The following is a 16,594-nucleotide window of genomic DNA, read 5'->3' as shown; positions in this document are numbered from 1 at the left end:
GCCCTCCTGTCGGGCTCCAATTGGTCCAAGTGGAATCTTGTGCTCACTTCTGAACCAATCAGAGTGTGGCTAGGAGAGTGAAATGGACTGATTGGTCAGACCGGCTCCACATGCCCATTTCCTGTCTGGAAGGAAAGTGGAGACCCCCCGACCTGCTTGGCCTGAGAGTGGGCAGGGGTGGGCTGCTACGGTATGGACGGTGGGGCTAAGGGCTCACTGAATCCGAGGCCTCCCTGAGGGTCGTGGGGTATCAGGTTGAGCAGGAAGCTGCAGTCTAGTCCAGCAGAAATGTTTAAAAGATGTGCTGACCAGCATGCGCCTGCCGAGGACAGACAGCCACAGCCTCAGCCCAGGGCACATCCAGGAGGCTGGTGGGTTACGGAGACTCGGGAGAAGAGAAGGACCCCGTCGGGGCTGGGACTTGGGAGGCTCGGTTTCCGCAGCAGTGCCGCAGTGTTTAATGTTGGCACTGCTTTGGCACAGGGACAATAGCCGGGGATGATCCGGGGCTCCAGGGACCCAGAGCTGCAACCCCGACACTGAGGACGGCCACTCTGAGAGAAAGTCTGCCCTGACACAGCTACAACCACCTCTTGTCCCAGAGCACAGAGCAGAAGGCCTTCAAGAGGGTCTCGAGGTCCTCAGTCCAGATGGGCCAAAGGAGCCAAGGAGACAGTGGGAAGGAGAGAGCCAGTGACATCCTCACCAGAGGGGCCCCCAGACTTCCTGGGCTCCATCACAGGGGGCAAAGCACAGGCTTCAAGAGTCCAGGGGATCTACTTGTCCATCTACCCATCCATTCCGTCTGTATGTCCATGCATACAGTACCTACTCACCAAGCTCTGTGACAGACACTCCACTACCCACAGAGCTACCCTGGTGAACAAGATGGCCAAGGTCCCTGCCTCCCTAGACCAGAACCAGATGGACAGGAACATGGTCAATAAGTAAGCTAGCAAATGAGGGCAGCAAATTAGATCTGACGCAGGGAGGACAGCAGCAAGTTAGAGATGTGGGGGGACTGCTAATGAGGTGACTGAGGAAGAGATATTTGTGGAGGAATGAAAGGAACCAGTCCTGCACAGTCTGGAGGAAGAGGAAACAGCATGTGCAAAGGCCCTGAAGAGGGACAGATTTTGTATATTGGTAGATTAGAAAGATGGAGGAGGAGATGGAGGTGGGAGATGAGGTTGGACATGTGGTCCAGGCTGGCTCAGGTCAGGCAGGTCTTGGGGTCATGGGGATGGCACTATAGAGATTCTCTCTGCAAGTGAAGGTTGCCAGGTAAGAACTTGCCCCACATACTCACAAGGTGTGAGAAATGTCACACTGCTTCATTTTGCTGGGCTAACAATCACATGAAGCATTGACTCAGTTCTGGGCCCTCAGGTGCATGAACTCATTCGACTTCCTCAACGATCCTTGGAAAACCACTTTGCAAATGGGAGAACTGAGGAATGAAGGGGGTAAGCTATTCCCCTCAGGTCACAGAACTAGCTATTGGCAGAAGCAGGATTTGAACTCGGATGGTTCCAGGGCCCACCCTCAGCCCGGCTGCCCCAGGTTAAAATCAGCCCTGTGCCCCCTGCATATCAGGGTACTAAGTGGAAGAGTCGGGCCACTCCTGGGGTTCTCTTCCCAGGGTGGCCCAGTGCTCTGGGGCACGGCAGACAGTCCAGAGCTCCTGGCCTCTGATCCATCTGGTCCCATTGAAATGCTCCCCGATCCAAACCTGAGAACCTGGGCCGCCCGACTTTCTCCACGCCAAGGTGAACCTGGGGGTCCTTGGCTTCAGCTCCAGGGGACCGAGCAGGCCCAACCATCCCATGAGAGAGCCACATGGTTCCTCCACCTCACCCCCAGGCTCCCCAGCCCCTGGGGCTGTCCTGGCTTCACCCTCAGGACTGAGTGGCAGAGCCAGGGCTTTGGCAGTGTTCACTCCCGCAGCCTTGTGGCTCCAGCTGTCCCCCTTCAGCCAAGGAAAACAGTGCCCGAGGCACAAAAGCCGGGCCAGACTATTCCCCCTGCAGCGCTGGGAAAAGTCCCCTCTTTCTTTTAAGTCTCCTCCAATAATGAGAGCAGGACTAAAAATAGCACCCAAGTCCAGCCTGCCACCTGAATTGGCAAAGCCCCTTGCCTTTTTTCCCTTCCAAAGAGACAATATACAGAAAGCCCCTGGCACAGTGCTGGTCACATATTCGTTCTCAAGTGGGGGTGTTGAGCCAGACACATTAGCTTCATTGGCTGTGTGACTCTAGGTCAAGTACTTGGTCTCTCTGAGCCTCGTTTTCCTCATCTGTCAAGTGGGCATGATGCCTATCACTGTGGTGGTGTCATGAACATGAAGCAAATAATGGATCTAAAGGAAGCACCTGCTAAAACTCAGCTTCCTGCCGCCCTTTCCCCAGGCAGGTTGGTGATGTGGCCTCAGGTCCCAGGAATGCCAAGATTCCCCCTTTCAGGTCCCTTGACAGGATGACCACTAGGTCTTGATGTGGGTCACTGACTTCACAGTCCTGAGCAAGCCCGGGGTCAGGAAAAGCCGGGTAGGGACTTTCCCCTGTCGCTGGTGGGCTTTCCAAACCAAGTCAGGGACTTTTCTCTCCCCAGTTGGACAAATGCCCAGAGCCAGGAATGGGTGAGGTGTGTCCCTTGTGGATTCATTGTTGGTGACCAGGATGCTGATAAGGAGAAACGGGACAAACAGGAGTGTCCGCCCTCTCCTTTTGCATTTCTGGTCTTGAGGACTTGGGGCTGGAATGGGGTCCTGGGAGCCTTCCTCTAGACCAGGCGGCGAAAAGAGGGCCCCAAACAGCAGCTCCAGGTCATCGGCCCCTTCCCTTGTCTCTCTCCTTTTAAACTCAGTGAGAACTCGTCAATGAGGCCCTCCCCAGCCTCACTGCTATGACCGCCCCTTGTCACTGGGTCACTGTTAAAGCATCATATTTTTTTGATGGGTGGATACCGGGGATTGAACTCAGGGGCACTCCACCACTGAGCCCCCATCCCCAGCCCTGGTTTGTATTTTATTTAGAGACAGGGTCTCACTGAGTTGCTTAGCACCTTGCTTTTGCTAAGGCTGGCTTTGAATTCAAGATCCTCCTGCCTCAGCCTCCCTAGTTGCTGAGATTACAGGTGTGCGCCATTGCACCGATCTAAATCATCATTTTTAAGATAATTTAAAAATGACTTTCAGCTGAGGGTGTTGTGCAATGGTGGAGCGATGGTGGAGCATACACAAAGCCCTGGGTTCAATCCCCAGTGTCAAAAAAAAAAAAAATGATTCTCATATAAATATAAAATGAAGCTGCGAAAGTTCTTTTTTTCTTTTCTGTGCTGGTGATTGAACTCAGGGCCTGGTGCGTGCCTGGCAACTGCTGTACCACTGAGCTACATCCTCATACCAAACATTTTATTTCAGTCATAATTAATGGGGAAATCAGTCTACTCTTACAATCTGTCCAGAGAGAACCGAAGGCGACTGATGTACTGGCGATCGAGAATGCTGACGTGAATTCATGAATGGGTGGAGAATTGGTCAGTATCCACAGGATGATCATTGACTGCATCCCCCTCAGACAAAATTCACTTCCATGACCAGAGACAAGAATCATTTGCACATGAAAGTCATGCAAGAGGCAAGGCCCTAGAGAAGCAGAGAGTGGAGGGGCTCACGAGAGAGGATGCAGTTATCTCTGCTCATTTTGTTTGTTCTTGGATGGGTTTAGATGGGATTGCAGACATGCGCCACCACCACACCAGGCCCATTCCAAAATCTCTCACATGCTTCTTCCAGTATTGATCAGCCCTGAACTTTATTCACCTGCTTCTTATCTTTCCGGGTGGCTCTATGTTTGAATGCACCTTGAGGGTAGACATTGTCTTGTTCCCAGCTTTGAGGAAAACATCTGGCACATAGCAAGTGCTCCATAAATGCTGGCCCCCTTTCTGGTGCCAGGCGCAATTTGTATTTAGAGAGGATGATGCTAAACCTAAAGGAATCAGTTCTGGCAATCAACCAGCAGGGGGCATTTGGGACAGGGAAAAGGGAGGGTTTCACCATCCATCAAATAACCAGGACCCCTGCTCAGCCCCAAGAAGCTGCAAGACAAGTCCTAAGGGTTCAAAGGGGATCTGATTCAGGAGTGGTTGAGAATGGTCTCTGGCGGAGGCTGCTCTGTGATGCCATCTCAGGAGGGTACGAGGGCACTGAGGAGTTAATGTGTCCCCACTGATTACATCATCTGGGCCTGACCCCTGGACTCCAGGGCGACTCACAGAAGTCCCCTCAGGTCCCGTGCACAGAGAGGAGCAGTGCCTGCCATTGCCACACAGCGAATCAGTGGCTCCTCCTGCCTCCCCGCGTGTGCGCCTTTCTTGAGCAGTTGCATCCTCTGCCTGGGGATGGGGCTACTGATACCCCAGGAGCCGGGGGGTGACGCCTCTTGGAGACTCCGTGGGGAAGGGCGCGCTGGCGGCCCTGAGGTTTCCGGTCCCTGGACACAGACGTGCGTGGGCAAGTCTGGTGGGAGAAGAAACGTACGGAAAGAAAAGGAGGAAGGTGCTGCGGAGGCCGGGAGAGGAGGGATGAGTCACGAAATGACGGAATGCAAGACCGAGGAAGCGAGGGAGGGATCCACGCACGGATCTTTCCTGCGCACGCACTGCGTGCCGGGCACGGGGAGGGCAGTGGGGACACGGTAGAAATAGGGTGACTCGGCTGTGCCGCTGCAGAGCCCAGTCTAAAAGGGAGACTGAGTGATTGAGCTCATCACTGCAAATGGGCAGTTTCCAGAATGTTCGGAAGGAGCGCTTAGGCGAGCCAGAGACCTAGCCATGCCCGGGCTTCACCTGGTCAGGGCTCCAGCAAGACCACACGCCATTAGCCAGCGCAGGGGCACGGAATCTCTGACCTTTGGGGGCGGTACTGGGGACTGAGCCCCGGGACAAGCTCAACCCCTGCGCTTTTTGATTCTGAGTCAGCCTCGCTGAGTTGGCGAGGCTGGCCTCGAACTCGCCGTCCTCCTGCGTCAGCCTCACGGGTCGCTGGGATTACAGTTGTGGGCCACCGCACCGGGCTGGGGCAGGTGTGCAGGCAGAAACTGCACAGGGATATGAGTGTGGAAGTGCAAGGCTGCTTGCAGAGCTGCAGGAATCAAAGCTGAGGCAAAGTGTAAATTTATACCCGTTAAAGTAACGGTCCTTGGTCTCCCGGCCTTTCGGATTCTACAGCATATGGCGAGCGCCCTCTGTCGGTCAAGGCGCGCGCCTGGTGCCTCTCGTCCCGCCCCTTCGAGAGAGGCTGTGTCTAGCCCCGCCCGATACCGCGCAGAAAACCCGGCCTCTACCCACATCCACCCGCTACCGCCACGCATGCGCACACTTGGAGTTTCTGAAGAGGTTTGCCCGCGCCCGGGTTCCTGAGCAGTCAGGATGGCCGAGCGGTCTAAGGCGCTGCGTTCAGGTCGCAGTCTCCCCTGGAGGCGTGGGTTCGAATCCCACTTCTGACAAAGTTCTACTTTTCCTTTCCTTCAGCAACTGACTAAATGCTTCATTGAATCCGCGGACTTCTTTTGTCTTTTAATCGTCTTAACTATTTAGCTATCCTTAGCATTTTCTTCTAACGCACAATAACTGCGGACTGTAAAATTGAAATCACACACTTTTACGCAGAACCTTGATTCGTATAGTCAAGGGTACAGAGTACACCCTTCATCTTCATTGGAAGGGAGAAAAGCAGGCAAAAAAAAACACAGACTGTCAGAAGTGGGATTCGAACCCACGCCTCCAGGGGAGACTGCGACCTGAACGCAGCGCCTTAGACCGCTCGGCCATCCTGACTTCCTAGAAGGGCCGTTGTGGGGTCCACTTTAGTTCCTGGCTCTCGCGGCGAGGTTTGCTTGGGCCCTGAGACCCAGCAGCAGTTCGGGGTTCGGAGCGGCTCCCACTGCCCGTCTTGCGCCGCTGAAAGGCACCGGGGCTGCTGGGACCCGCCGCTGAGACCTCCCGAACTAGCTGTCCTCTATCCGGATACCTAGACATTTTACATGCAAACCTCGAAGCCGCAGCAAAATAAAGCCAGTTTCCCTTGCCATCAATTAGAAAATAACCATAAAAGTCAATACCAGGAAAACGCGTTGATGTCATGAAATTCTAGCCTCCTGCCGGGCTTGGCGCCTGATGGGGCGTGGCCTGGGGTGCAGCTCTGCCCCTCTCGGAGCCTACGGGACCCAGGGAAGGGGAAGGAATCCGAAGCCGTCCATCAGGTTGCTGTGGGTGCAAGAAACAGAAGCCCCGCTTGCCCTGGTTTGGCCCAAAAGGGGGGCTTGTTGGCTCACAGGACAGAGGCAGGGATGGGTGGGTGGGCAGGCTGCTTGATCTCAGGGACCCCAGGAAGTGAGGGGCGGGGTCTTCCCCACCCTTGCCCTCCTCTGGTTCTCTGGAGGCCCCTCTGGTCAGGATCTTGCTTCTCCCTGATGGACGTTAAGAGGACCAGCCCACCGAGAGGCCTTCCTCGACCGTCCCTACAAGTCATCTGCCACAGTCTCCCAGCTGCCTAGGCTTTCCCTCCAAGCCCACCTGTCATGGACGGATTATTGGGGGCAATCCTTTGTTTAATGGCCGCCTCGAAGCGTCCCGCCGCCACCACCAGGCTGTGGTGGCCCGGGTGGCTGAAGGTCTGGGACTGGCCCCACAGTAACAGAGCTTGGTCCCTCTCTGCTGGGTATGAAAGAAGGACATGACACAGTCCCAATTGACCTAAAGGGGGAAAAGTGGCATGGGGAGAAAACTCAAGTCCCACTGTGAAATAAAAAACACTGGGAGAAACCAGAGCCACAGGGCTTGCATTTACACACTAAAACACACTCACATACACACACGCACAAATTCCATGTCCACATGTGCTTATATGTGCAGAAACACACAGAGAAGAAAACCCAGGTCACTGCCCAGTGAATAGCTCCTTGGATGATTCAAGCTGTAGGAGGGAGAAGGGAGGTTTCATTTTGTACATTTAAATTTTTGAATCATGTGCATATTGTATCTAATCAAAAATAAACATACGGAGCCAGGTGCGGAGGGCACACCATTTGGGAGGCTAAGGCAGGTTGGCAAGTTCCAGGCTGGTCTGGTCAATTCAGCAAAAGATGGTCTCAAAAAATGAAAATGGAGCTGGGGCTGTGGCCCAGTGCTAGAGCATTTATTTGCCTGGCATGTGTGAGACACTGGGTTCAATCCTCAGCACCACATATAAATAAAATAAAGGTCCATTGACAACTAAAAAAAATCTTAAAAAAAAAATGGCTGGGGTTGTAGCTCAAAGGTAGAGCACTTGCCTAGCACCTGTGAGGCACTGGGTTCCATCTACAAGAAAAAAAAAATGTTTTAAGTAAACATGACTTCACCAGGTGATCAAGGTCAATATCAATAAGTGATAAATCCATTTGATAGGAGCTGTCCTTGACATGATGTGCCCTGAACAGCACTTTCCCTCTGTGGTCTTCCTCCCAAAACTACCTTACTCCAAGAAAAACACCAGAACATCAGATGAATCCATAGGAATACTTCACAAAATACTTGACCAGTACTCCTCAAAACCGTCAAGGTCATCAAAAACAAGAAGTCTGAGAAACTGTCACAGCCAAGAAGAGCCTAAAGACACCTGATGATGTGATTAATTGTGACAAATATCACAATTCATGTAAAATATTAACAATAGTGGAAACTGGGTATGTGGTGTAAGTGACCTCTCTGAATTATCTTTGCAATAATTAAATCTAAAATTATTCTGAAACTTTAAAAATTCCTAAATAAAAATATGATTCCATTGAAAGGAAATCAGTAGAATAGAGGAAAGGGACCGGGGGAGGGTGAAAGGAAGGGAAAGGGGAAAAACTGGGGAACAATATTGGCCAAATAATATTGTTATATCGTATGCATGTACAAATAAGTAACAAAAAATACTACCATTATGTACAACCAAATGCACCAATAAAAAAAAAACTGGAACAATATGATTTCAAAGTTTATATATTAACAAGATATGCAAATATTAAAATCTATAGCTATGATTTTTACATATCTATATTTCACATAAATAAAATGATTTATTTAAAGTATTCATAACAAAATGCATGTATTAAAGTCTCAGAGTGGACTGAGGTTGTGGCTCAGTGGTAAAGTACTCCCCTGGCATGGGTGAGGCACTGGGTTCAAACCTGAGCACCACATTAAAAAAATAGAATAAAATAAATCAACAAACAATAAAGATAAAAGAAAAGTTCAGAGGCTCAGGAAACATCAGCAGCTGTGATTATCTCTGGGTGGTGGTGCTGATTTTAATTTTTTTTTTCTCTTTGATTACCTGCATTTGATATCTGCACCATGAACATGGGTTATTTAAATAGTTCATTTTTAGTTAAAAATAAAACTGTCAGAAAAAAAAATGGGGAAAGACTTTGAAAAGGACAAAAAGTTTCCTAGATATTTTTCAGGGGAATTTTTGGATGTTGTCTCCAGTTATGCTAATGTAGTAGCCACGAACCATGGTAGCTTCTGAGCACTTGAAGGAGGCGGGTCAGACTGTAATGTGCTGTAGGCGTAGACTTCTGCAAAGTGGGGAATTTCAAAACCTCTGTACAAAAATAAAAGAAAGAAAAAAAAATCTCCATAAGTTCTATGTTGATTGCCTGTTTAAATAAAAAAGATTGGGTAAATTGGGTTAAATCAAACATGTTTTTTAAAAGTAAACAATATTATTTCACATTAGTAAAAGTACAGTTTATAAGAATGCAAATACATGCTGAGCGCCTGGGCTCATACCTGTCATCCCAGCAGCTCTGGAGACAGGAGGATCTCCGAGTTCAAAGCCAGCCTCAGCAATTTAGTGAGGCCCTAAGCAAAAAAATACTCAGTGAAACCCCATCTCTAAATAAAATACAAAGAAGGGCTGGAGATGTAGTTCTGTGGTTAGCGCCCCCATGTTCAATCTCCAGTATAAAAAAAGTCGGGGGAGATTAACAAGAGATTAAGGAATCAGATGTTAAAGACCTATTAGCACAAACTGAGGCTCTCTCCTTGACATAATCAGATTAAAGGCCAAGTTAAGAAGCATGGGTTTAGGGCTGGGGATTGTGGCTCAGTGGTAGAGCGCTTGCCTAGCATGTGTGAGGCACTGGGTTTGATTCTCAGCACGCGTACAAAAAAATAAAATAAAGATCCATGAACAACATAAAAAAAAAAAAAAAACGAGTGTTTCCCAACACCTGTTATTTGATGAAGGTCCCTAGATCATCAAAAACTCACTTCACATGGTCTTTTCTGGTGGGGATGATGTGTTCCTGGTTGAGACGGGGTTTCAATAAATTGCCTAGGGCCTCTCACTAACTGGCTTTGACCTCAGGATCCTCCAGTCTCAGCCTCGAGGGTTGCTGAGATTGCAGGCATGCATCCCCATGCCCAGCTTTGTCCCCAGATTTTTTTTTAATTCTGATGTGTTAATATGACAGCAGAATGCAGTACAATTCATAGTACAGACATAGAGCACAGTTTTTCATGTCTCTGGTTGTATACAAAGTATATTCACACCATTCGTGTCTTCATACATGTACTTAGGGTAATGATGCCCGTCTCATTCCACCCTCATTTCTACCCCCTCTCCTTTCCCCTTCCACCCCTTTTCCCTGTCTAGAGTTCGTCTGTTCTTCCCTTGCGTCTCCTCCCAACCCCACTATGAATCAGACTCCTTATATCGGAGAAAACATTCAGCATTTGTTTTTTTAAGGATTGGCTGACTTCACTTAACATTCTCTTCTCCAACTCCACCCATTTACCTGCAAAGGCTATGATTTTATTCTCTTTAATTGCTGAGTAATATTCCATTGTGTATATATGCCACATTTTTTTTATCCATTCATCTACTGAGGGGCATCTAGGTTGGCTCCACAGTTTAGCTATTGTGAATTGTGCTGCTGTAAACATGGATGTGGCTGTGTCCTTGAAGTATGCTGTTTTTAAGTCCTTTGGGTATAGACCAAGGAATGGGATGATCTTTGAAGGGGGGTTCTTGTCACCCTTCCCCTTTCCCCCAGCTTCTTCCCCACACTAAACAGTCCTGGCACTGCTGGTGGGCGCATTCTGGGATGGGGTGGACACAGCAGTGGACTGGAAGCTCCTCAGGCCTCCCCCTCCTGCAGGCTCCACGTAAAACGTTCTCCGTTGTAATTCGGGTGGGGTTACAGAGTCTTGCACATGTGTCAAAATGCCACAAATTGGGAGCGACAAAACAGGAGACAACAGCAACACATGGAGTGACAAAGAGCAGGATACAGTGGCACTTGGTAGTAGGGAGACTGAGGAGGAGGAGGAGGGTGCTTGAGCCCAGGAGTTCTAAGTGACAAAGGATAACTATCCAAAGAAAAAAGGAAATCATAACAGGGAACACTTTCCAAAGCACACAGAGGCAGCATAGCCCGAGGGCGCGCAGGGATCTGCAAGACTGGGGACATGGCCCCCCAACTTCAGAGCCCAGGACCTCCCAAACCACCCGCAGGTCCCATCATTCACTAGAGGGACTCAGAACAGACCAGGCTGAGGGCTGGGTGGGCACGGTGGCCATTTAGTATAGATAAGAACAAAATCGGTCAGGGAGGTCGGGATGGCGGGTATGGAACCTGGGAGGGCTCCAGCCTGGAACTTCCTGTGTCCTCTGTGGAGTCAGGTCGCTTCCCCAGAACTGTGTCTCGTACACAGGGGGCGTTGCCAACCGAGTGATGTCACCGTCTCAGTGTCAGAGTTTCTACCAGAGCTCCAACACCAGGTCACAGTAGACAGGGGCTGGTCTCAATCTCCAGCTCCCCAGAGCTCCAGCTTCCTGATCTGATGCCTTGTGTCCCCAAGCCCCACCCTAAGCCACATTGTCAGCCCAAGTGGTGCAGCTGGACCCCACCTGAAATCCCATAGGGCACACTATCTGGGGTGGCCAGCCCCACCCTAATCAAAGACATTTCTGTTAGTTATGACATCCCACAGGTTTAGAGATTGAAGGTAAAGTCTAGATCTCTCCTTAGGTGAATTTAAATTAATCTTTCTTCTTTCTTTCTTTTTAATATTTATTTTGTTGTAGATGAACACACAGTATCTTTATTTTTATGTGGTGCTGGGGATCGAACCCAGTGCCTTACACATACGAGGCAAGCACTTTACCACTGAGCTACAGCCCTAGCCCCTTTCTTTCTTTCTTTCTTTCTTTCTTTCTTTCTTCCCCCACCCCTCTCTTTTTAAAAATTTTTTGGTACTGGGGTTGAACCTAGGGGTACTTTACTACTGAGCTATAATATCCCCAGCCCCTTTTTATAGTTTACTTTGAAACAGGGTCTCACTAAGTTGCTGAGAGTCCTGCTAAATTGCTGAGGCTGGCCTCAAACTTCCATCCTCCTGCTTTTACCTCCTGAGTTGCCAGAATTACAGGCACGTGCCACCAGTCTGGGTTAAATTTAAGTTCTTTACAAAGGTAAATAATTTAAATGATAAATTCTTAGAAACAGAAATGTGCCAATAAGCTTAAGAAGAGAGTGCTCCACTGGCTAAATATCAAAAGATGCAAATGCAAAGATTTTTTTACTTTTTGTTATTGTTATTATTTTTTTAATGCTCATCACACATGTCCAGGGGGGTAGCAAGTAGCTAAGCTTAGAGGAGGTATCAACTAATATGGGCTTTCAGAACAATTTGGCAGGATCTATTTAAACAATGGTAAAAATTCAAATCCTTCAAATACCTTTCAGTTCAGTGGTTCTATTTCAAAGATCATATCCAATAGAAAGTCTCATGCATGTGCAAAGATGTGTAAATAAGAATAATTATGGAACCATGATAGATGTCTTGGGTTTAATCCCTAGCAACACACACACACACACACACACACACACACCCTAGAGGAATTATTGGAAGCCATTTAAATGCCTCCCTGTGGCAGAATGGATAAAGAAATATGGAATGTTATGAGCTATTACAGCATGTAAAAAAGAACGAGTTTCGTCTCTGTGTACCCTCCTGGAGATATTTCCCAGACACATTAAGTAAAAGGGTCAGGTTTCAACAGGGACAGCAGAATCTCATTTTTTTTTTTTGTAAAAATGAGTTTTAAAAGTTTTAAATAATACACAAAGAAGTCTTAGATTTCTGAATATACATCTGTCAGTAAAAAGAAAACAGAAAGAAAAGATCCGGTAGGATACGTCAACTCTTAGCCACGATTCCCTAGAGGGCAAGATGTGGATTGGAAGAGGTATGTATGATAGGCAATGAAATAAATTAATGAGTCAATTGTGGAACTAAAACTAAGAGAATGAAAGCATTACAACTATGCCATCGGCTCGGGCCAAGCTGGAAAGCCTCGGTCATCATTTGCTGATTGTAATTGGCATCTTCCCAAAGCTGGCTTCTGGCAGCTGTCAGATGAAGTCCACAGGGACCTTAGTGTGTGCTTCTTAATGTTATAAATCAATTAGTTAACTGTCCTTCAGTAGCCGTGTGTGTGTGTGTGTGTGTGTGTGTGTGTTACTGAGGAGTGGACCCAGGAACTCTCTACCACTGAGCTGAACCCCTTGCCCTTTTTTTTCTTTGAGACAATCTGGCTAAGTTGCTAAGGCTAGCCTCGAACCTGCAATCCTCCTGCCACAGCCTCCCAGGCTGCTGGGATTACAGATGTGCACTACCATCGCAGCACCCAGCTCAGTGCCCTGTTCTTTATATTCCTTTTCTTTTCTTTTATCACCTCTAAACACTGTTAACGTGGTTGTCATTTTTAATAAAATCCACTCCATTACCAAGGGTTTAAGACCCATGTGATCTGGCCCCTGTTTGCCTCTTCTATCTCATCGCTCCCCATGCCCCGAGTTCATAGCCTTCCATCTTTCCTGAAAGACCCCCCAAATATTTTCTGCACATATGGCAATTTTCTCTGTCTGATTTTTACTCGTCTTTCAGGTCTCTGCTTAAATGATCAGACCTTGGGGCTGGTTTGTGGCTCAGTGGCAGAGCACTTGCCTAACGTGTGAGGCACTGGGTTTGATTTTCAGCACCACACATAAATACATAAAATAAAGGTCCACCGACAACTAAAAAAAAATTTTTTTTAAACGATCAGAGCTTCTCGGATTTAGCTTTCTCCATGATACCCCCATCCTCAGAATTACTCTCTCTCATGACATCCTTCTCTTTTTCTGGAGTAACATAATTATTTTCAGTGATTATCTATTTCTCTGTCTCTTGCTAAGACTCTCTGAGGGCGGACTTCTGACCACAGCTCACAGATGTCCCCAGGGTCTGATGCACCCAAGGCCCCCACTAAACATCTTCTCAGGGCCCGAGTCCCCACTGCCTCTCCAGCACACCCGGCCCAGCACACAGGGTAAGCTCCTTTGTGCTGAAGGTGCTCCAGGTGGGGGTGGCCCGTCCAGACCCCAGGAGGGGGCCAGGCCTAGGAGTGGACGGGCTGACTCCTCAGCCCCAGCTTGGGCCTCGGTCCCCCACACCCAACCCCATCCCAAGAACCCAAAGTTCTCATGGTGCCAGTGGAGATGTGGGTGGGCAGTAGGTTCCAGCCTGGGCCAGGTTCCTTCCCACTTCTTCTGACTGGGGCGAGTGAAGTTGGTTTGGAAGAAAATGTCGTAGCAGGAAGACAGTGCGGCAATTCAGCCCTGCTCGCTGCCATTTGAAAGGAATGAAAGTGGGATTAACCAAAAAAACAAAATCCAAACCAAAAGCAAAACAAAAACACCCTACTGTTTTAGAATCTGCCTCAGAAACAATCACTTTCTTGTTTTCTGTGTCATGATAAAATTATATGTCCTCACCCGAGCTTTGTTCTACACTGCGACTGGTCTACAAAGGGGCTGCTCTCTGGGGAACCGTTTTGCAGTTACTAAAAAGTCCTTTCCAGAGTACCTGCTCCACCCGGGGTGGGTAGGAGGGGAAGGGTCTAAACAACCATTTGAGTCTTTCTTTTTTGTCTCTCTCTCTCTTTCTTTTTCTCCCCACCACCCCTTTTATATATATATATATATATATATATATATATATATATATATATATATATATATATATACTGGGGATTGAACCCAGGGCCCTTTACCACTAGCTCCATCCCTGGGCCTATTTTCCACTTTTGATTATTTATTGATTGATTGATTGATTTTGTGTGTGTGTGTGTGTGTGTGTGGTGCTGGGGATTGAACCCAGGGCCTTGTGCATGGGAGGGAAGCTCACTTTTTATTTTTGATTCAGAGGCTCACCAAGCTGCGGAGGCTGGCCTCGAACTTGTGATCTTCCTGTCTCAGCCCCTGGAGTAGCTGGGATCACAGGCATGTGCCCCTGCATCTGGCTGACCAGGGATCCTTTCAAAGTTCCCCAATCTTGTCATTTGCCTGCTTAAAACCCTCTAGGCTTTAAAATAAAAGTTAACTCCTTTCCAACAAGTGTGGTAGGCTGAATAATGGCCACCCAAAGATCTTCCATAGCCTCATCCTGGAATCTGTAAATTTTGCCTTATAAAGAAAAAGGGGGTGGGGTGGGGGGGAGTTGTGGCTTAGTTGGTAGAGCGCTTGTGTGAGGCACTGGGTTCGATTCTCAGCACCACGTTGAAGTCAATAAATAAAGGTCCATCAACAAATAAAAAAGTTAAAAAAAAGAATAAAAAAGAAAAGAAAAAGGGGGCTGGGGGTGGGGTGAACACCTGTAATCCCAGTAGCTCAGGAGGCTGAGTCAGAAGGATAGTAAATTCAAGGCCAGCCACAGCAACTTAGCAAGGCCTTAAGCAACTCAGAGAGAACTTGACTCAAAATAAAAAATAAAAAGATCTGGGGATGTGGCTCAGTGGTTAAGTGCCCCTGGGTTCAATCCCTGATACCAACAAAAAGGAAAAGAAAAGAAAGATAGAAAGTAAAAAAGAAAAAGGGTCCCAGGTGGAGGGGACCAAGGTGGGAGGACAGGCAGGTATAAAGGAAAAGAAAGGAAAGATATGGAGTCTTGCTGGGCATGGTGCAGACACCTGTCATCTCAGCAACTCAAGCAGAGGCAGAGGCAGGAGGATCACAAATTTGAGGCTAGTCTGGGCAATTTAGTGAGACCTTTTCTCAAAATAAAAAGTAAAAACGGTTAGGGATATAGCTCCGTGGTTAAGTGCCCCTGGTTTCAATCCTCATTATCCCCCTCCCCCCCCAAAAAAAAGTAGGGGGAGGATAAGGATGTAGCCGAGGGCTACAGTGCTTGCCTAACATAGGCGAGGCCCTGGGTTCAGTCTCCAGTACTACAAGATTATTCTGGATTCTTTGAGTTGACCCTAATCCAACCCCAAGTATCCATATAAGAAACCGAAGAGGAAGGTATAACATGATGTTGGAGGAAGAGACAGGGGTGGAGGAAGCATGGCCAGAGGACTCCGTGATTTGATTTTGGCTCCATGAAACTGATTTCAAATAGTTGGCCTCCAGAAGTATGAGAGAGCAAATTTCTGCTGGGTTTTGTTGGTTTGTTTTGCAGAACTGGGAACTGACCCAGAGCCTCACACCTGCTGGTCAAGAACACTATCAATGAGCTATATCCCAGCCCTTTCAATTTTACTTTAAGACTGTGTCTCACTAAATTTTCCAGGCTGGCCTTGAACTTGGAATTCTCTTGCCTCAGCCTCCCCAGTAGCTGGGATTACAGGCGAGCACCACCACATTCAGATTGATTTTTTTTTTTTTTTTGTACCAGGTATTGAACTCAGGGACAATTAACTACTGAGCCACATTCCCGGCCCTTTTTTAAAATTTCATTTAGAGACACAGTCTTGCTGAGTTGCTTTGGGTCTTCCTAAATTGCTGAGGCTGGCTTTGAACTCATGATCCTCCTGCCTCAGCCTCCTGAGCCTCTGGGATCACAGGTGAGTACCACAACCATGCTGGGTTTAAATTTGTTGTTTTAAATCACTTAGTTTGTGATAACTTGTCATAGCAGCCAGAGGTCACTAGCATAATTATCTAGACGGCCCTGCCTGATCTGGCTTCTGCCCACAGTGGCCAGTGTCAATCTTGTTGACTGGGCCCAGCCCCTAAGGCCTCAGGCTTCTTACTGTTCTTCAGGCTAACTTGGTGCAGTCCGGGGGCTCTTGCACCAAGCTCCTCCCACAGAGCTTTCAAGGGCCCCTACTCATGGCTCAAGTCTTTGCACAAATGGCACCTCCTTGGACAGGTCTTCCTGGACCACCCATCTAAAAATCTCCTCCAGGTCCCTGTCATATTCCTCTGCTTAAGCCACAGCATTTTTCTCTATCTATCTGAAATTAGTTTTCCTTCTCTCTCTCTCTCTCTCTCTCTCTCTCTCTCTCTCTCTCTCTCTCTCTCTCTCTCTCTCTCTCTCTCCTCTTTCTTTCCCTTGTCACTCTTACTAGAAAGTAGGCCCCAGGAGACCTTGTCTGGCTTGTTCCCTGCTGTGTCCCCAGGGCCTGGGATAGGGCCAGACATAGAGTTGCTGCTAGGTGCCAGGCAAACGTGGATCGATAAATAAACGCGAAGTATCTGTGCAAACACCTGTGAACTGAGGCGCGTGA

The 16,594-nt window shown here is 48.2% G+C and overlaps 2 non-coding genes across 2 annotated transcripts; one reads left to right on the top strand and one right to left on the bottom strand.

Annotated features, from left to right (window-relative positions):
• The first annotated feature begins 5,427 nt into the window (after positions 1 to 5,427).
• Trnal-cag (transfer RNA leucine (anticodon CAG)) lies at positions 5,428 to 5,510 on the top strand. The gene has a single exon. It is a non-coding gene; the product is annotated as a tRNA-Leu (tRNA).
• Positions 5,511 to 5,758: 248 nt separating this feature from the next.
• Positions 5,759 to 5,841, bottom strand: Trnal-cag (transfer RNA leucine (anticodon CAG)). Its single transcript has one exon. It is a non-coding gene; the product is annotated as a tRNA-Leu (tRNA).
• Positions 5,842 to 16,594: the final 10,753 nt, after the last annotated feature.

The sequence above is a fragment of the Marmota monax genome, unplaced genomic scaffold, assembly GCF_021218885.2.
Source record: "Marmota monax isolate L192 unplaced genomic scaffold, Marmota_monax_Labrador192_F-V1.1 WCK01_AAM20220418_F8-fsc00024, whole genome shotgun sequence".
Lineage (NCBI taxonomy): Eukaryota > Metazoa > Chordata > Mammalia > Rodentia > Sciuridae > Marmota > Marmota monax.
The sequence above is the reverse complement of the archived record's forward strand: the minus strand, read 5'-3'. Positions and strand labels throughout refer to the sequence as shown.